The following is a 13,091-nucleotide window of genomic DNA, read 5'->3' as shown; positions in this document are numbered from 1 at the left end:
TTGAACTTGTGACCAGTAAGTGCCATATTTTGCTTTGCTAAGAGTTCAAGAAATGCATTTAATTGGGAGTTATGGCCAAGGTAAAACACAGACTAAATAACCAACATAAAAAGAGGTTAGCTTTCTGCACTTACTCAGGTGTGAATTCCTGCGGAAAAATTCTATAATCACTGATCAGGTTTCCATTAAAAATAAAGTGAACAAAACCACTGAATGGACAAAGCAAGGTCTTTTCCCAGATCAATAGCAAAGACACGTCCATGCACACACAGAGGAAGTCAGTGCAGCTCCATGACCTTTTCATGAACTTTCTGGGAGACGGAAAGATCATTCAAAGGGCAGAGGTCAGCGTTCATGCTGGTCACAAACAAAAATCAGATTTAACCTCGTAATGAAGGATTCAGGGCTCTCACCTACTGATGCAAATCAAATACTAACATTGTATATTTTCCTACATTATCTACTGCAGAAGAAACTGCTTTTGTATTTGAAGCATATATTAACATTTATTTACCAACTCATATTATTTTGCTATTTTTTTATCAAGAATCACCAGATTGAAAACTGGAAGACCTCAGTCAAGATGGGAATCTTTAGCTCATGGAGAAGAACAGATGCTCAAGATGTCCTCTCTGGGTGCTCCCCCCAACGAGCTCCAGGGCACACAGCACAGAGGAAAGAGCAGCGTTCTCGAAATGCAAGATAACAGGGAGTTAAGAAGAGAGCTCCAGCTAGAAATAAATTGCATAGGCCATGAGGGGAAACCTGAGTGTTGCTACTCTGTGGACCCGACCCACCACACAAAGCTCTGTTTTTGCTCCAGAGACGTTCAGGGCAGAAGAGATAGCAGTGGGGATGACTAGGACTCTAGGGCATTTGACAAAAGAGCCATGTTTTCAGTAGCCCAGACTCAGGTCAGCATCACTGGGAAAACCCAAAACTGACATGGCTTCCTGGGTGGAAGGTGTCCACCCGAAAGTGCTAACCAGTAACTTTTCTTGCCGGTATTCTTCAACAAAGGAGAACCCAAATAGACCAAAGTTTTTCAGAATCAATTAGTGATAAGGCACTTTGGGGGGCTTTGAGAAATCAGGCAAGTATCAGAATATAGGAATCCTACTATTCAGAGAAAATGAGTATCTTAGCTATCAATCCAGAAGAAAAAGCATTTTCAGAGAAACCGATGCAACCACTATATGTCACAAATGGCTTTTCATCTCTCTATGGATGGGGCATGGTAGTTCAAGGTTAGAAAGTTCCAAAGCCTTTAATAAATGCACCTGTAACATATAGCAAAATCTGGGCACTATCTTGTATTCTAACATGTCCTAAAGATACATGCTATTCTTGCCTGTCCATTGTTACATTTTCCTGGGTACAACATTTAATTTTCTTAATCAATTGACATATGACATAAGTAAATTTCAACACATCTGAAATCTATTTCTACCAGTAGTTTTTCTGTGAAACTTTAATTCTCAATACTTCGTGTTAAGTTGGAAATTAGCTCTTAGCAAAACAAATTTATGTGAGCATGTGGGGAGTGGGATGGACCAGAGAGAGTGGATGCCTAATAAGCCTATAGAACTTGACATCTAGAGAAAATACTTGAGAGAGTATTCCAGCTTTCCCTCTTTGTCTTCCAGAAAAGAGACCAATGTTTGGTGATAGAGTATGTGTGTGTGGGGGGGAGGAGGGTTGAGGGATGCCGACCAATCAGAACAGAGACAGGCCCTGACCAATCAGAATGAACTGTGGGTCTAGTGCTGCGGCAGTATCCCAAAACTCTGCCTTAAGTACCAGTTAAAATGCTTTGGCTGCTGAACCGTGGGAGGGTGGAGGATATACTGGAGAGGGACTGTTAGCTCAGGTAATAGATAACATACAGTATCAGACACAGAGAATCCTCTTAGACTGGGGAAAAGATGGTGTTTGGTTAAATACCCATCTGCCTGGGTTAGAATCCTGACTCTACCACTTACAATATAAATACTCTTGGACAAATTAATTAACTTCTGTAGGCCTCGCTTTATTCGTCTGTGTAATGGGGATAATAATGGTAACCTCATAGGACCATATAGAGAATCACATAAAATGCTACACTAAATGCTTTATGTGCACTCTTCATCTACCCATAGTGACCCTCTTAGGTGGACAACCATTTACTATCTGCATTTTACAGATGAAGAAATGGAGGTTCTGGAAGGCTGAAAAACTTGCCACCATCTCACATTTGGTAAGAGGTAGAAAAGGGACTCAATCCAGGAAGTCCTGCATGGAGCCCTGTGTCAACCTCACAGTCTGGCCCCAGAAACTATTCTGTTGGCCTTAATGGCTCTGCTTAAATGGCCTCCCACTGAGAGCCATAGTATTTATTCAAAATAAATAAGCTGCTTATAAAAGGACTTAATGTAATGGATTTCTGCCTAGCTTTTTCCAGAGAGGCCAACGTGTCCAAGTTTATACAACTAATTAGTGGCAAAACTGCATTAAAGGTCCATCTTCTGGCCCTTAGTGCAGTGTTCTTTCTACCACACACGCAGCCGTGAATATAGCTTTCAAAACAAATTGTAAGACTGCTCTGTGAAGGACGGCATAGTGGATAAAAATGAGGACTCCTGAGTTAGACTGGCTGAATTAGAATCCTGATTCAACTGATGTGTCTCTGTGCCTTATTTTGTTCATCTGGAAAATGGGTATGATAATATGATCTATTTCCTCAGGTCATTGTGAAGATTAAGTGAGGAATGCGTGTAGAAAGAACATTTAGAACAATGCCAGGGACTTTAAAACCACTCAATAAATGTTAGCTATTATTTTTTTTTCATTCAAGCACATAGCCGCTATGTAATCAGATCAACAGCCAAATTTCAGAAACTTTGCCTTGCACTTTCCAGAAATATGCTGGGTCAAGAGGACTAAAGTGGGTACATGGTGGACTGAAGTACTAAATTAGAAGGATAGAGAGTTATTTAAAGTCTCCTGAAGAAGAATGGTTAAGCCTTAGTTCTGAAATCAGATAATACTTCAAAGAATCTTGGTAACATTATAGAGAAGGAGGTCTGAGAAAGTATTATAGTTGAAAAAGGAAAAAAATTAGAGGGGAACCCATGAAAGCATATCATACCCCAGTGACAGTAAATTTTACTAAGGGAAGGTTTAGGTTTGCAAGAATCCTGATATTATTCAGATCAGAAATAGAAAGCAAACTCAGCTAAATATAATTTATGTGAAACATTTTAAATGTCAATTTTTTAAAGGAAATATATTATGGAACATAATATAAATGTATATTGGAATGAATGAAGAATTATAATTAACCTGAAATAAATATTAAGTCCAATTTTGAGGGGAGAGGGCATAAAGATTTCAAAAATCTATTTCCCTTTCATCGACTTCCATAAAATTTTTTTAATTCTTCACAGAGCACAGTGAGCAAGTTTCTGCTTCTTCTCCCTTTTAATGTGTTCAACTTGGTTTTAAGCACGCATCAGAAAGCAGCTTACAATGAAAGCCTTTTGTCGTCTGTAGACAGAAATGTCAGAAGCTGAGCCCTGGCCAATACAAGGTATAAAAGAATTCCCCCTGATGCCATCTGTCCTTCAAGGTCAAGCCCTGCACAGCTGCATGCTCAGGATGGCCTAGGATCACCTGGGTAACCTCTGGGTGACGTTCATATTTGAGATGTGACCTGAAATGGGGAAGAAAGAGGAGAAATAGCAACATGATACTTAACAGATTCTGGTCTGAGTGATCACACATTTGGCTTTCTGCAAGGCATAAATCTATTATCTTCAAAACTGGCCTGCTTGCATTGCTGACATTCCTCCTAAGCAGCTGCAAATGATAAGCCTTACTCTACATAATTTTCTTCAAAGTACCTTAGCGATATGATTAACCATATATATACATGTGATGGACCCTATTTTCCCCGTTTCAGTGTGGAAGGTTCAGAGATTTCAGTGACTCACTCCATTGTTTACTGACTCTACAATGAGTCCTGCAAAGCTGCCTCATTCTACAGAGATTCAGATTCCAATAATGAAACCATATCTTAAAAAAATAATAATAAACTTCAAAAAAATTACACAACTGGATTATGCATTATAATCTACCATTCTATTTTTCCTCACGTGGGGATTTTTCCCCCCTACAACATTGTGTTAAACAAAGTGGTTTTAACCAAGAGCTTCCGGACAAAGAAATATGTTGGCACTGGTTTCTGGCAGTGCTTGAATAAGGTTAGCACCTATCAAGAACTAGGGGCCTTAGATAAAATTGCTCTCAGGGCTTTGGGGCAAAAAAAAAAAATTTTTTTTAAACCAAATGGAGCCCTCCTTTCCCAGTCTATTAAACAATCCTAGAATCAGAATCATGTAATTTAGAGGGGTCTATGGTAATGTGCTGAAGCCGATGTGTGACTGGTGGCAGAGTCAGCTGGTCCTATCTCCTCCCACTTTGGTAGCATCAAATTAGGCATGGCACTTTTACACTTCGAACACTGTGAAAATGCTTCTTCCTCCTACCTTCCCAGGAGCTGGTTGCTATGTATTTATCAAGTACCATGGGTTTAACAGGGCCATGGATTCAGCCCTGGGCCCTAAAGCTGGAGAAGGTTATTTCTGTGGACACCAATCATTAGATATTTGAATAGTATCTGTTATGCTCATGCCTTAAATAGATAGGAATGGATGATTTGATACCAAGGAGGAAAAATTCAAATGATTATGCTTGCTAATCTAGTTTTTTTCTTTAAAAAAGGTTCTTTAAATTTATTAAATATAAAAACTACTATTAGGGAGGATAAATTGATCCTCACGTGGTGATGACTGACAACTAGGATTTTGTAGAAGTGTGGAAAACTTGAGAGTATGAATCATTACTTGAGAGTAATGAAAACAACTTTTTTAATCAAAATAAAAATATTTCTGTATGTGTGTTTGTTCCTTTTTCCTTCTAAAGAAAAAATTTTCCTCATACGTTAAAAAAAACAAGAATCTTCCCATATGTTTTACATTAATGAAACAATTTCCTCTCTGAAAAAAAAGATTGTTAAATAAAGTGGATTTAACTTTGACTCATCATTAGCTCTGTCTCCTCCCCTGTTCTGGCATTCTTGACTTTTAGTACTATACATCCTTCCAGGAGAGTCTAGTAGTAAAATCATGGAGGGAGTTTAGCTTTTATTGATTCTGAAAGAACAATATAACAAGATACTGACAATAATAAACAGATACAAAGTTGTTTCAGCCTGGAAACAATTGCAGCCATATAACCCTTGGTGGCCTCTTTTATATGAACTGTTATTTTTCTCTCCACAATGACTAACACGGGAACTATCATCCATCCAATCCAGCAGGTTCTATTTGCTCAGGAAATGGTTAAACTACTACAGGTCAGCCCTGCAGCCTCATGGAAATGCTTTGATTTGTCTCCCACACAAAACCAATTTGAGTCATTTATTTTACTAACAACTCCCCACAGAATCAAGACACTGCCCAAAGTCCCCTTTTAAGAAAAATTTACCCTCACAAAATGTGACTTTGCCAAGAAAGTGTCCTCTGGAAAAGACACAGATTTCATGCACTTTCATGAAGTGTCTATAGAGCTTATACTTAATATTAAGGATTTGCACAATTCCTTAATTTGGCAATTTTCTCACAGGAGGCTCACAATTCCAATCTAGTTTGATTTGATGCTATTTCTGACATGTAAAATAAAGATTTGACTCAGAAATTATCCAGGGTAAACAATTCAAATGTAATATTACTCCAAGTGCTCCTAGCCTCAGAACAGGAAGATGTGGGTCCCTGACCCTTGTCTTGTGGTTATCCAGTCAGTCAACAAATAAATATCCGTGTCCTCTGGATGCATAATATTATAATAGGTGGTTGTATGAGCTATTCTAGTTCAAACACTGCAAATATTTCTATATCCTATCTTCCAAAACAGACTCTCCGAGGGAAAGAAATCAAACAGTTAAAAATATACTTCTCAAGTAACAACTCCTTTTCCAAAATGGGTGATTCATAATTGAGTCAGCTTCTCCCTGATGGAAGGTCACCGTAGGAGCAGCCAAGAGGGAGGGTGACTTTCTCCTGCGACGCCTCAGGGTCATCCTGCAGCTAACAAGCCACAGGCTTCATACATACACCTGAGTGAGCAAGATTTGGGGTGATGGCTGAAGAAAAGAAGAAGAAACGGAAAAGAGAAAGAGGAATAAGAAATTCCTTTGAGAGAAAATAAAAATCTCTTTTGTATTCCAATTTCAAAGTGAACTAAGTTTCACACATGACGCTCTCAAACTGTAAGGCTTAAGAACACCAGCCTGCATCAAGTCGTTAACCTTTTAGGACCTACTCAAAGCAATGTAGTGTGACTTTATTAATGAATGCTTTAATGTGGTCTATAAAAGCTAACAAACACAGACACTTGCTATGATTCATCAAATTTAATACTCCATCAAACCTTTCAGTTTAAAAACCAATGCTTTTTTTTTTTAAATACCCAATCCTCAAAATGGGAGTCCTGTGTTCCAATTAAATATAATGCATCAAAAAATAAAAACCATAAGAACTTAATACTGGTCAAAATTTTTGAATAAACAGTAAAATAAATAAATGCTGTGCAACATTAATTAATAAGTCCAGAATATATTTTATTGAAACCATAGACAACCAAGAGAAGTAGCTCTTGAGAACAGATTTGCTGTTTAAGGCACACATTGTCTGCTGTGTTGTCTCTTGCTAGGAGGCAAGAGACCCCATTGTAAAACAGCTGGGCTTCTTGCTTCAGGCAAATGCAAATTCTACAGTCGAAAAACTTAAATAGATACTTGTAGAATTTTTGCACTATAGTACTCAATGACTTTTATATTTTGGAAACCCATACTTATGTGCCTGATTTTGTAAAATCCCTCTTTGTAATTTCAAAATACACATATTCTCATTGATGTTTTATAAACCGCGCTACAAAAGAACAGCTCACCTTGCCTGTATTCAGTGTCCATCTGCAAGCGTTCTTGGATGAAGTTTTCAAAATGTCAGTTTGCTTTAAAGACACCTTCTTATGGTTTTGTTCTTGAATGTTTGTGTGCTGTGGCATTTATCAGAAGATAAATGAAGAGGAGAACTTTGGTGGTCTCACTTGATTTTGTGTTCAAAATCTAGGTTATGGCCAATGCCTGATGTGTACCAAAATTTAGTACAGTTCCAGGAAAACACTGTCCCAGGTCCTGAGAACCCTTTGTGGACAAAGAAAGGGGCCTATAAACTGTGTCATCAGGACCATCTGCCGTGTTATCAAAAAAAAAAGTCCAAGTGGATTATTATCTTTTTCTCTTTAGATCATCCTGTAGATGTCTTAAGTGCTTTGCAAACTTTATTCCTCTTTATCTGGTTGTCAGATAGGTTATCTCTCATTTTACTAATGAAGTATCAGACATGGTGAAGTTAACTGATGAGCTAGGACTCCAACAAAACTAAATCAAGAGGCTACTGACATCAGGATCTTTCCATCATTCAGAATGCCACTTCTTACCTCCTGGGACAGAGAATGCCAAGTTATGTGAATTCTACCCAGTTCAGTTAATTTCTCTTAAACACACTGCACACAGTGAAAAGTTCTCAAGCACACTCCAGAACAACAACAACAAAAAAATGTGAATGCTCTTTAGATTTTTTTTAATGCAAACATAGAATCTACAAGATAGTTTAAATGATATGGGAAGTGAAAAACTACTATGTTGCTGCTACAAAATGTGAATAATTCACTTACATTATCTGAGATTTGTGTGGCAGACTGACTCATGAATCATAGAGTAACCATTAAAAAATGACAAAAAGTAGGTCAATTTTTAAATTTCAGCTATATGTCAATCTATCTTAGAAATAAGTGAGAAGGCTACATTTTTAGTGAGAATTAGACTCATATACAGGGAAAAAATCTGGTATGATTCAAAACCACAGAAGTTATATTTAGCCAGGACTTTTAAAGATGTACTTCCAACCATTCACCTTAGGGATGAGTAGGCTAAATTCTGACAGGTTAGACAACTTAACTTCTTTAATCCTAATTAGGGTCACAGTTGACATGGTCAAGTTCATCTGTATCATTTCAACTATAAATTGGGCCTCAGTAAGGAGAAAAGTTTCTACTAGCTATATTCTGAGTTCCCTTCTAACTATAATGTCCAACTAGTCATTACCTCGTATCAGAGAATATCCAGGTCTCCTGTTTCCCATTTGATGCTCTATTCATCCTTATTTCATTTTTTGAACATTGGGAGACACATGAAGAATGATGTGTAAGGTACATCACAAGCCACATTATTGTGAACTCTTGGGTTTATTGGTGGGGATTGTGGATAGAAGGGTCAAGGTCATCCTAGAAATATAGATCGTGGCTTTGATATCTTTCCAAGAAACAAGAGGGCCAAGGACTGGTCCAAAGGAGCGGCCACTGGATGGTGCTGTAGAGCGTGGGTGACAGTCAGGTGAGAGAGAGCCTGGCTGACTGCGTGGTGGCCCTGGCTGGGAGGCAAGTGCCCACACTCAGTCTCCCACCTGTCCTGGGTGACCCTTACCATTCCAGCTCCAGCCATACCTGTAGATCTTAGTCGCCACAGATGCAGCCAGGATGTGACTTTTTTGGCTGCAGATAGAAAACTAGGCAGCCACTCTTGGCCAGGAACATGGTGGTAGAGATGGATAAGAGTCATAGAAGACTCTGCTTCAGGGGTTGACTGAGCATGTTCTCAAGGCAGTGGGTGCCTCACAGAAAGTGCTGTAACATGCTGCATTAAGAATTAGCAACCCAAAGAACTAGAGTTCCTTTAATTTCACCCTCATTTAATACAGCACTGTGCTGAGTCCTGCAGACTCTACAATGAGCAAAAACCCAACAAGGTCACTATAGTCTGGTCACATGTCTTTACTGGTCAAAGCTGCCTCATATAATAAACTCATTCAGAGTGGATTTCAGCACAGCATCAGACTCTTTTAGGAGTGTTTTGTCATGAGCTCATCTCTGCTCAACTCCCCAGAACTGTCTATCCCCTTTGACCTCTGTGTCCAGCAATAGTGAAATAGTAACTGTTCTCCAAAACCTCCACAATCCCCCTCATCTGTACATCTTTGCACTTACTTTTCTTTCTCACTAAAATTATCTTCCCACTAACTCTTTCATTATTAATTCCTTTGACTCTCTTCTTGGATAGCCAGGAATCTTTGTCTTTTCCTCCAACACCATCTCAAACTGACCTGGGCCCCCATCGTGCGTTGCCATGGCACCAGGTACCTCTCCTATCAGAGCTTTAAATTGCCTTTTGCTTGGCTGTCACTTCCACTGGGTTCTAATGGATAGACATTACCCATAAGGATAATGTCCCAGCTTAGTTCCTATTATTTTATATACCAGCAGCAGCATGGGTTCTGGCCACAAGGTCCAAAGGTAAACTGCATTTCAACTTAATTGGTTTCCTTTGTAATTCTATTTTTTGGAATGATCTTAAAAACATTACTTTAAGAAGGCATCTTTAGGTTTCATCTGGCTGTTGAAGGAGTCTGTGGCATAAGAAATTTTTAAATTTTTTTAATGTTTATTTATTTTTGAGAGAGAGACAGAGTGTGAGTGGGGAAGGGGCAGAGAGAGAGAGACAGAATCCAAAGCAGGCTCCAGGCTCCGAGCTGTCAGCACAGAGCCTGACGCAGGACTCAAACTCACAAACTGTGAGATTATGACCTGAGCCGAAGTCAGTCGCTGAACCAACTGAGCCACCCAGGCACCCTTGTAGCATAAGAAATTTTAAGAACTTCTGCTGAATGCTCGATAAGTGTATGATGAATGATTAGTTGGACAGTTAAATGGCTGAAAGAAAATAAATTAAATGAAAGAAAATTCCCTATGATCCAGCAAAGAAAGAAGGCTCCAGGTCTGGGAGTTGTGAGAACTTGCTGCCCATGAACATATTTTTATTCCACAAGATGGACCTTTTCTTCATGAAATTTTAGAAAAAGTTCAAAGTTTATTGAATACCCAATACATTTGTGGCCTGTGGAAAACTCTCCATTGCCTACACTACCACTAATCCCCTCCCCTTTCTTCCATGCTAGCAAAGCTTATCTACTATAATAGTGCTAAACCAGCCCAATATTCCTTTGTGGTTAGTTCTGGCCATGGCTCAGTTCTAGACAATAAGATGTAAGGGGAAGTCTCTAGGAGTTTCTGGAAAATAAGTACTTCTTTGGCAGTGATCTTGGAGAGAAGCTTTCTTACCACCCTACCTTTGAGCATAGCTTTGTGAAGGTGTACAGTCTAGAAGTATGGCGGCCATTGTATGTCAACGAGGCAATAAATTTGAGGATGAGACAAAAACTTGCTAAGGATGGCAGATTGAAGTGGAGGAGGAACCTGGGTCCTCACTAATAGGATTATCATTAAATCATTCATGGCAGCACCCTATCCCAAACATTCTTATTTATAAGATTGTTAAATATCATTATTATTGAGCCCGTTTTTTGGTGGGTCTCCTATGACTCAATGTCTTCCCATCTCATACAGCAACACAACCTACTGACAAATTTGGCTGCCATAAGGCTTAGGGCTTCAGACCTTAACTAGCTAAGCACATCATTCTTTGTTTTCAGTCATCAGTTAGTATTTCCCCCTGCAAAGATCAGATTCATCCAATAATTATTTTAGCCCTAAAATACACCAGAAAGAAAAGAGGAGCATTGGTTCTCTAGTAGGGAAATGACTTCATGATCCTATAATCACCATCACCAGCAGACCTTGCTGAAACATTTCTATATACCTAACTCTCCTGTGTCCTGACCTCACATGCCAGGCCTGGACTGACAACAGCATACAGAAGAGGCTAAGTTCTGCTCTGAAATTAGAAACTGCTTTGATTCACACCAGCTCCAGGCATCACTTTCCCCAGTTCCAGCCCATCTCCTCCTGTACCTCCTGACATCGCTCACTTTCTAATTCTCTCTGGGGATTGACACACCTTTCCAATGGACTGTAAGCTCTTTTGAAGTCAGGGACAGTATCCAGGGGTTATTGTATCCTCCTTCAGTATCCAAGCGGGGAGTCAATAAATGTTTATTTTATGATACTTTATAAAAGGTTTAGGCCTACAGGCATACTTCGTATATATTGGGGGTTCAGTTCCAGACTACCACAATAAAGTGACTATTGCAATAAACTGAATCAAAAGAATTTTTTTGGTTTCCCAGTGCAAATAAAAGTTATGTTTACCCTATACTGTAGTCTATCAAGTGAGGAATAGCATTATAACTAAAAAAAAAAAAAAGGCATGTACATACCTTAAGAATATTACTAAAAAGTGCTAACTATCATCTGAGTTTTCAGCAAGCTGTAATCTTTTTGCTGGTGGAGGGTCTTGCCTGAATGGTGACAGCTGCTCACTGGTCAGGGTGGTGGTTGCTGAAGGTGGGGGTGGCTATGGCAATTTCTTAAAATAGGATCCCTATTTTAAAATAGGAAACTTTATTAGTTTGCTACATCGATTGACTCTTCATTTCACTTGAATACTTAGAAGCCATTGTAGGATTACTAATTGGCCTAATTTCAATATTGTTGTGTTTCAAAGAATAGGAAAACCCAAGGGGAAGGAGACAGGGGAATGGCTGGTCAGCAGAGCAGTCAGAACACACACAGCATGTATCTACTAAATATACTGTCTCATCCTGATCACAGATCACCACAACAAACATAATAATAGCAAAAGATTTTGAAATATTGCAAGAATTACCAAAATGTGACACAGAAACATGAAGTGAGAAAATGCTGTTGGAAAAATGGCGCCAATAGACTTGCTTGACACAAGGTTCCCACAAACCTTCAATTCATAAAAATAAGAAAAATAAACAGTATCTGGGAAGCGCAATAAAGTGAAGCGCAATAATATGAGGTATGCCTATATTCATGAGAGTTGAGAGTATATAACATGATCCCTGCAGAGAAAGCACATGTATAAAGAGATACTTATGATGCCAAGCAGTGTGCACTCTAACAGCTGCATGAAGGAGAAAGTCAAGGTCCCTTGGGTCTGAGATGGGAGAGGAAGCCTCTATAGAAGAGCTGCACCTCAAACTAGTCCTGAAAGTGGATAAGACTTAGACAAGAAGAGGAATGAAAGGACCCACCAGGCGGGTCACACAGGGTGAGCAATGACAGAGGCAGAAGGACTTGCAGGAGAGTGAAAGATGGATGTAAAGAAAGTAGGAATAAAATGGGAGAGGCAGTTTGATATTAGACGGCGGAGAGCCTTTATTGTAAGCTCAGGCGTTTAGGCTTCATATTATATAGGGAGCCATTGAAAGTTGTGGGAGAGAGCTACAATTATGTGCTTTGCGGCTGCCATTTACCACACATCTTGCTGTGAAATCTGAGTCATTCATTGATGACAATGCCAGAGACTCTATACTGTCAGTCAGGAGATTATTAGATAGTGGAATTATCTGGTGAACAGGTTGTATAGGACAGACTCAAAAGCCTTCCTATTTATGAACTGCTGCTTCCTGCTAACAATCATACTTGATTTGAAGGAAGGTCCTTCCATCACATTCCCAGAGACATGTTACAATTATCATCTTTTATTCTTCATTTTTGACCTCAAGGGCAGAGGCCTATAATAATCCTACACCTCACTTTATAGCACATCGCCACATTATTCCCACAAGGCCCATCTCTCATTTCATTATTTTCTCCTCCTCACCCCAGAACCTTCATCACCATTTCTCTCGTCCCCACAGAGGCATTCTGATGTTGTTAATATGTGCATGTATCTTTGTAGATCTAGTGTTGTTTTGTACTTAACAAATTTGAATTTGTTTTTTAAAATTTGGACAAATGGCATTACACTGTACATCTCATTTTCTCTTACTTGTTCACTCAAAATTTTTGCTTTTAAAATGTATCCATGTTGCATTATCAAAATATTGCATGTCTAAAAAAATATTGCATATCTAAACATTGAAAATATTGCCTCTGTTTGCTGCATACTTTTCCATAGAATGCAACCGCCCCACTTACTTATTTATTGTCTTATGAAGGGCATACAT

General features: G+C 39.0%; 1 long non-coding RNA gene across 1 annotated transcript in view; it reads right to left on the bottom strand.

The window, feature by feature from the left end:
• Nucleotides 1-3,440: 3,440 nt before the first annotated feature.
• LOC106988871 (uncharacterized) overlaps nucleotides 3,441-13,091 on the bottom strand; it is a 93,084-nt gene continuing 83,433 nt past the window's right edge. The window contains exon 4 of the long non-coding RNA XR_001432411.3: nucleotides 3,441-3,691. This is a non-coding gene — a long non-coding RNA (uncharacterized LOC106988871). The remainder of the gene's footprint in view (nucleotides 3,692-13,091) is intronic.

The sequence above is a fragment of the Acinonyx jubatus genome, chromosome C1, assembly GCF_027475565.1.
Source record: "Acinonyx jubatus isolate Ajub_Pintada_27869175 chromosome C1, VMU_Ajub_asm_v1.0, whole genome shotgun sequence".
NCBI classification, from domain to species: domain Eukaryota; kingdom Metazoa; phylum Chordata; class Mammalia; order Carnivora; family Felidae; genus Acinonyx; species Acinonyx jubatus.
The sequence above is the reverse complement of the archived record's forward strand: the minus strand, read 5'-3'. Positions and strand labels throughout refer to the sequence as shown.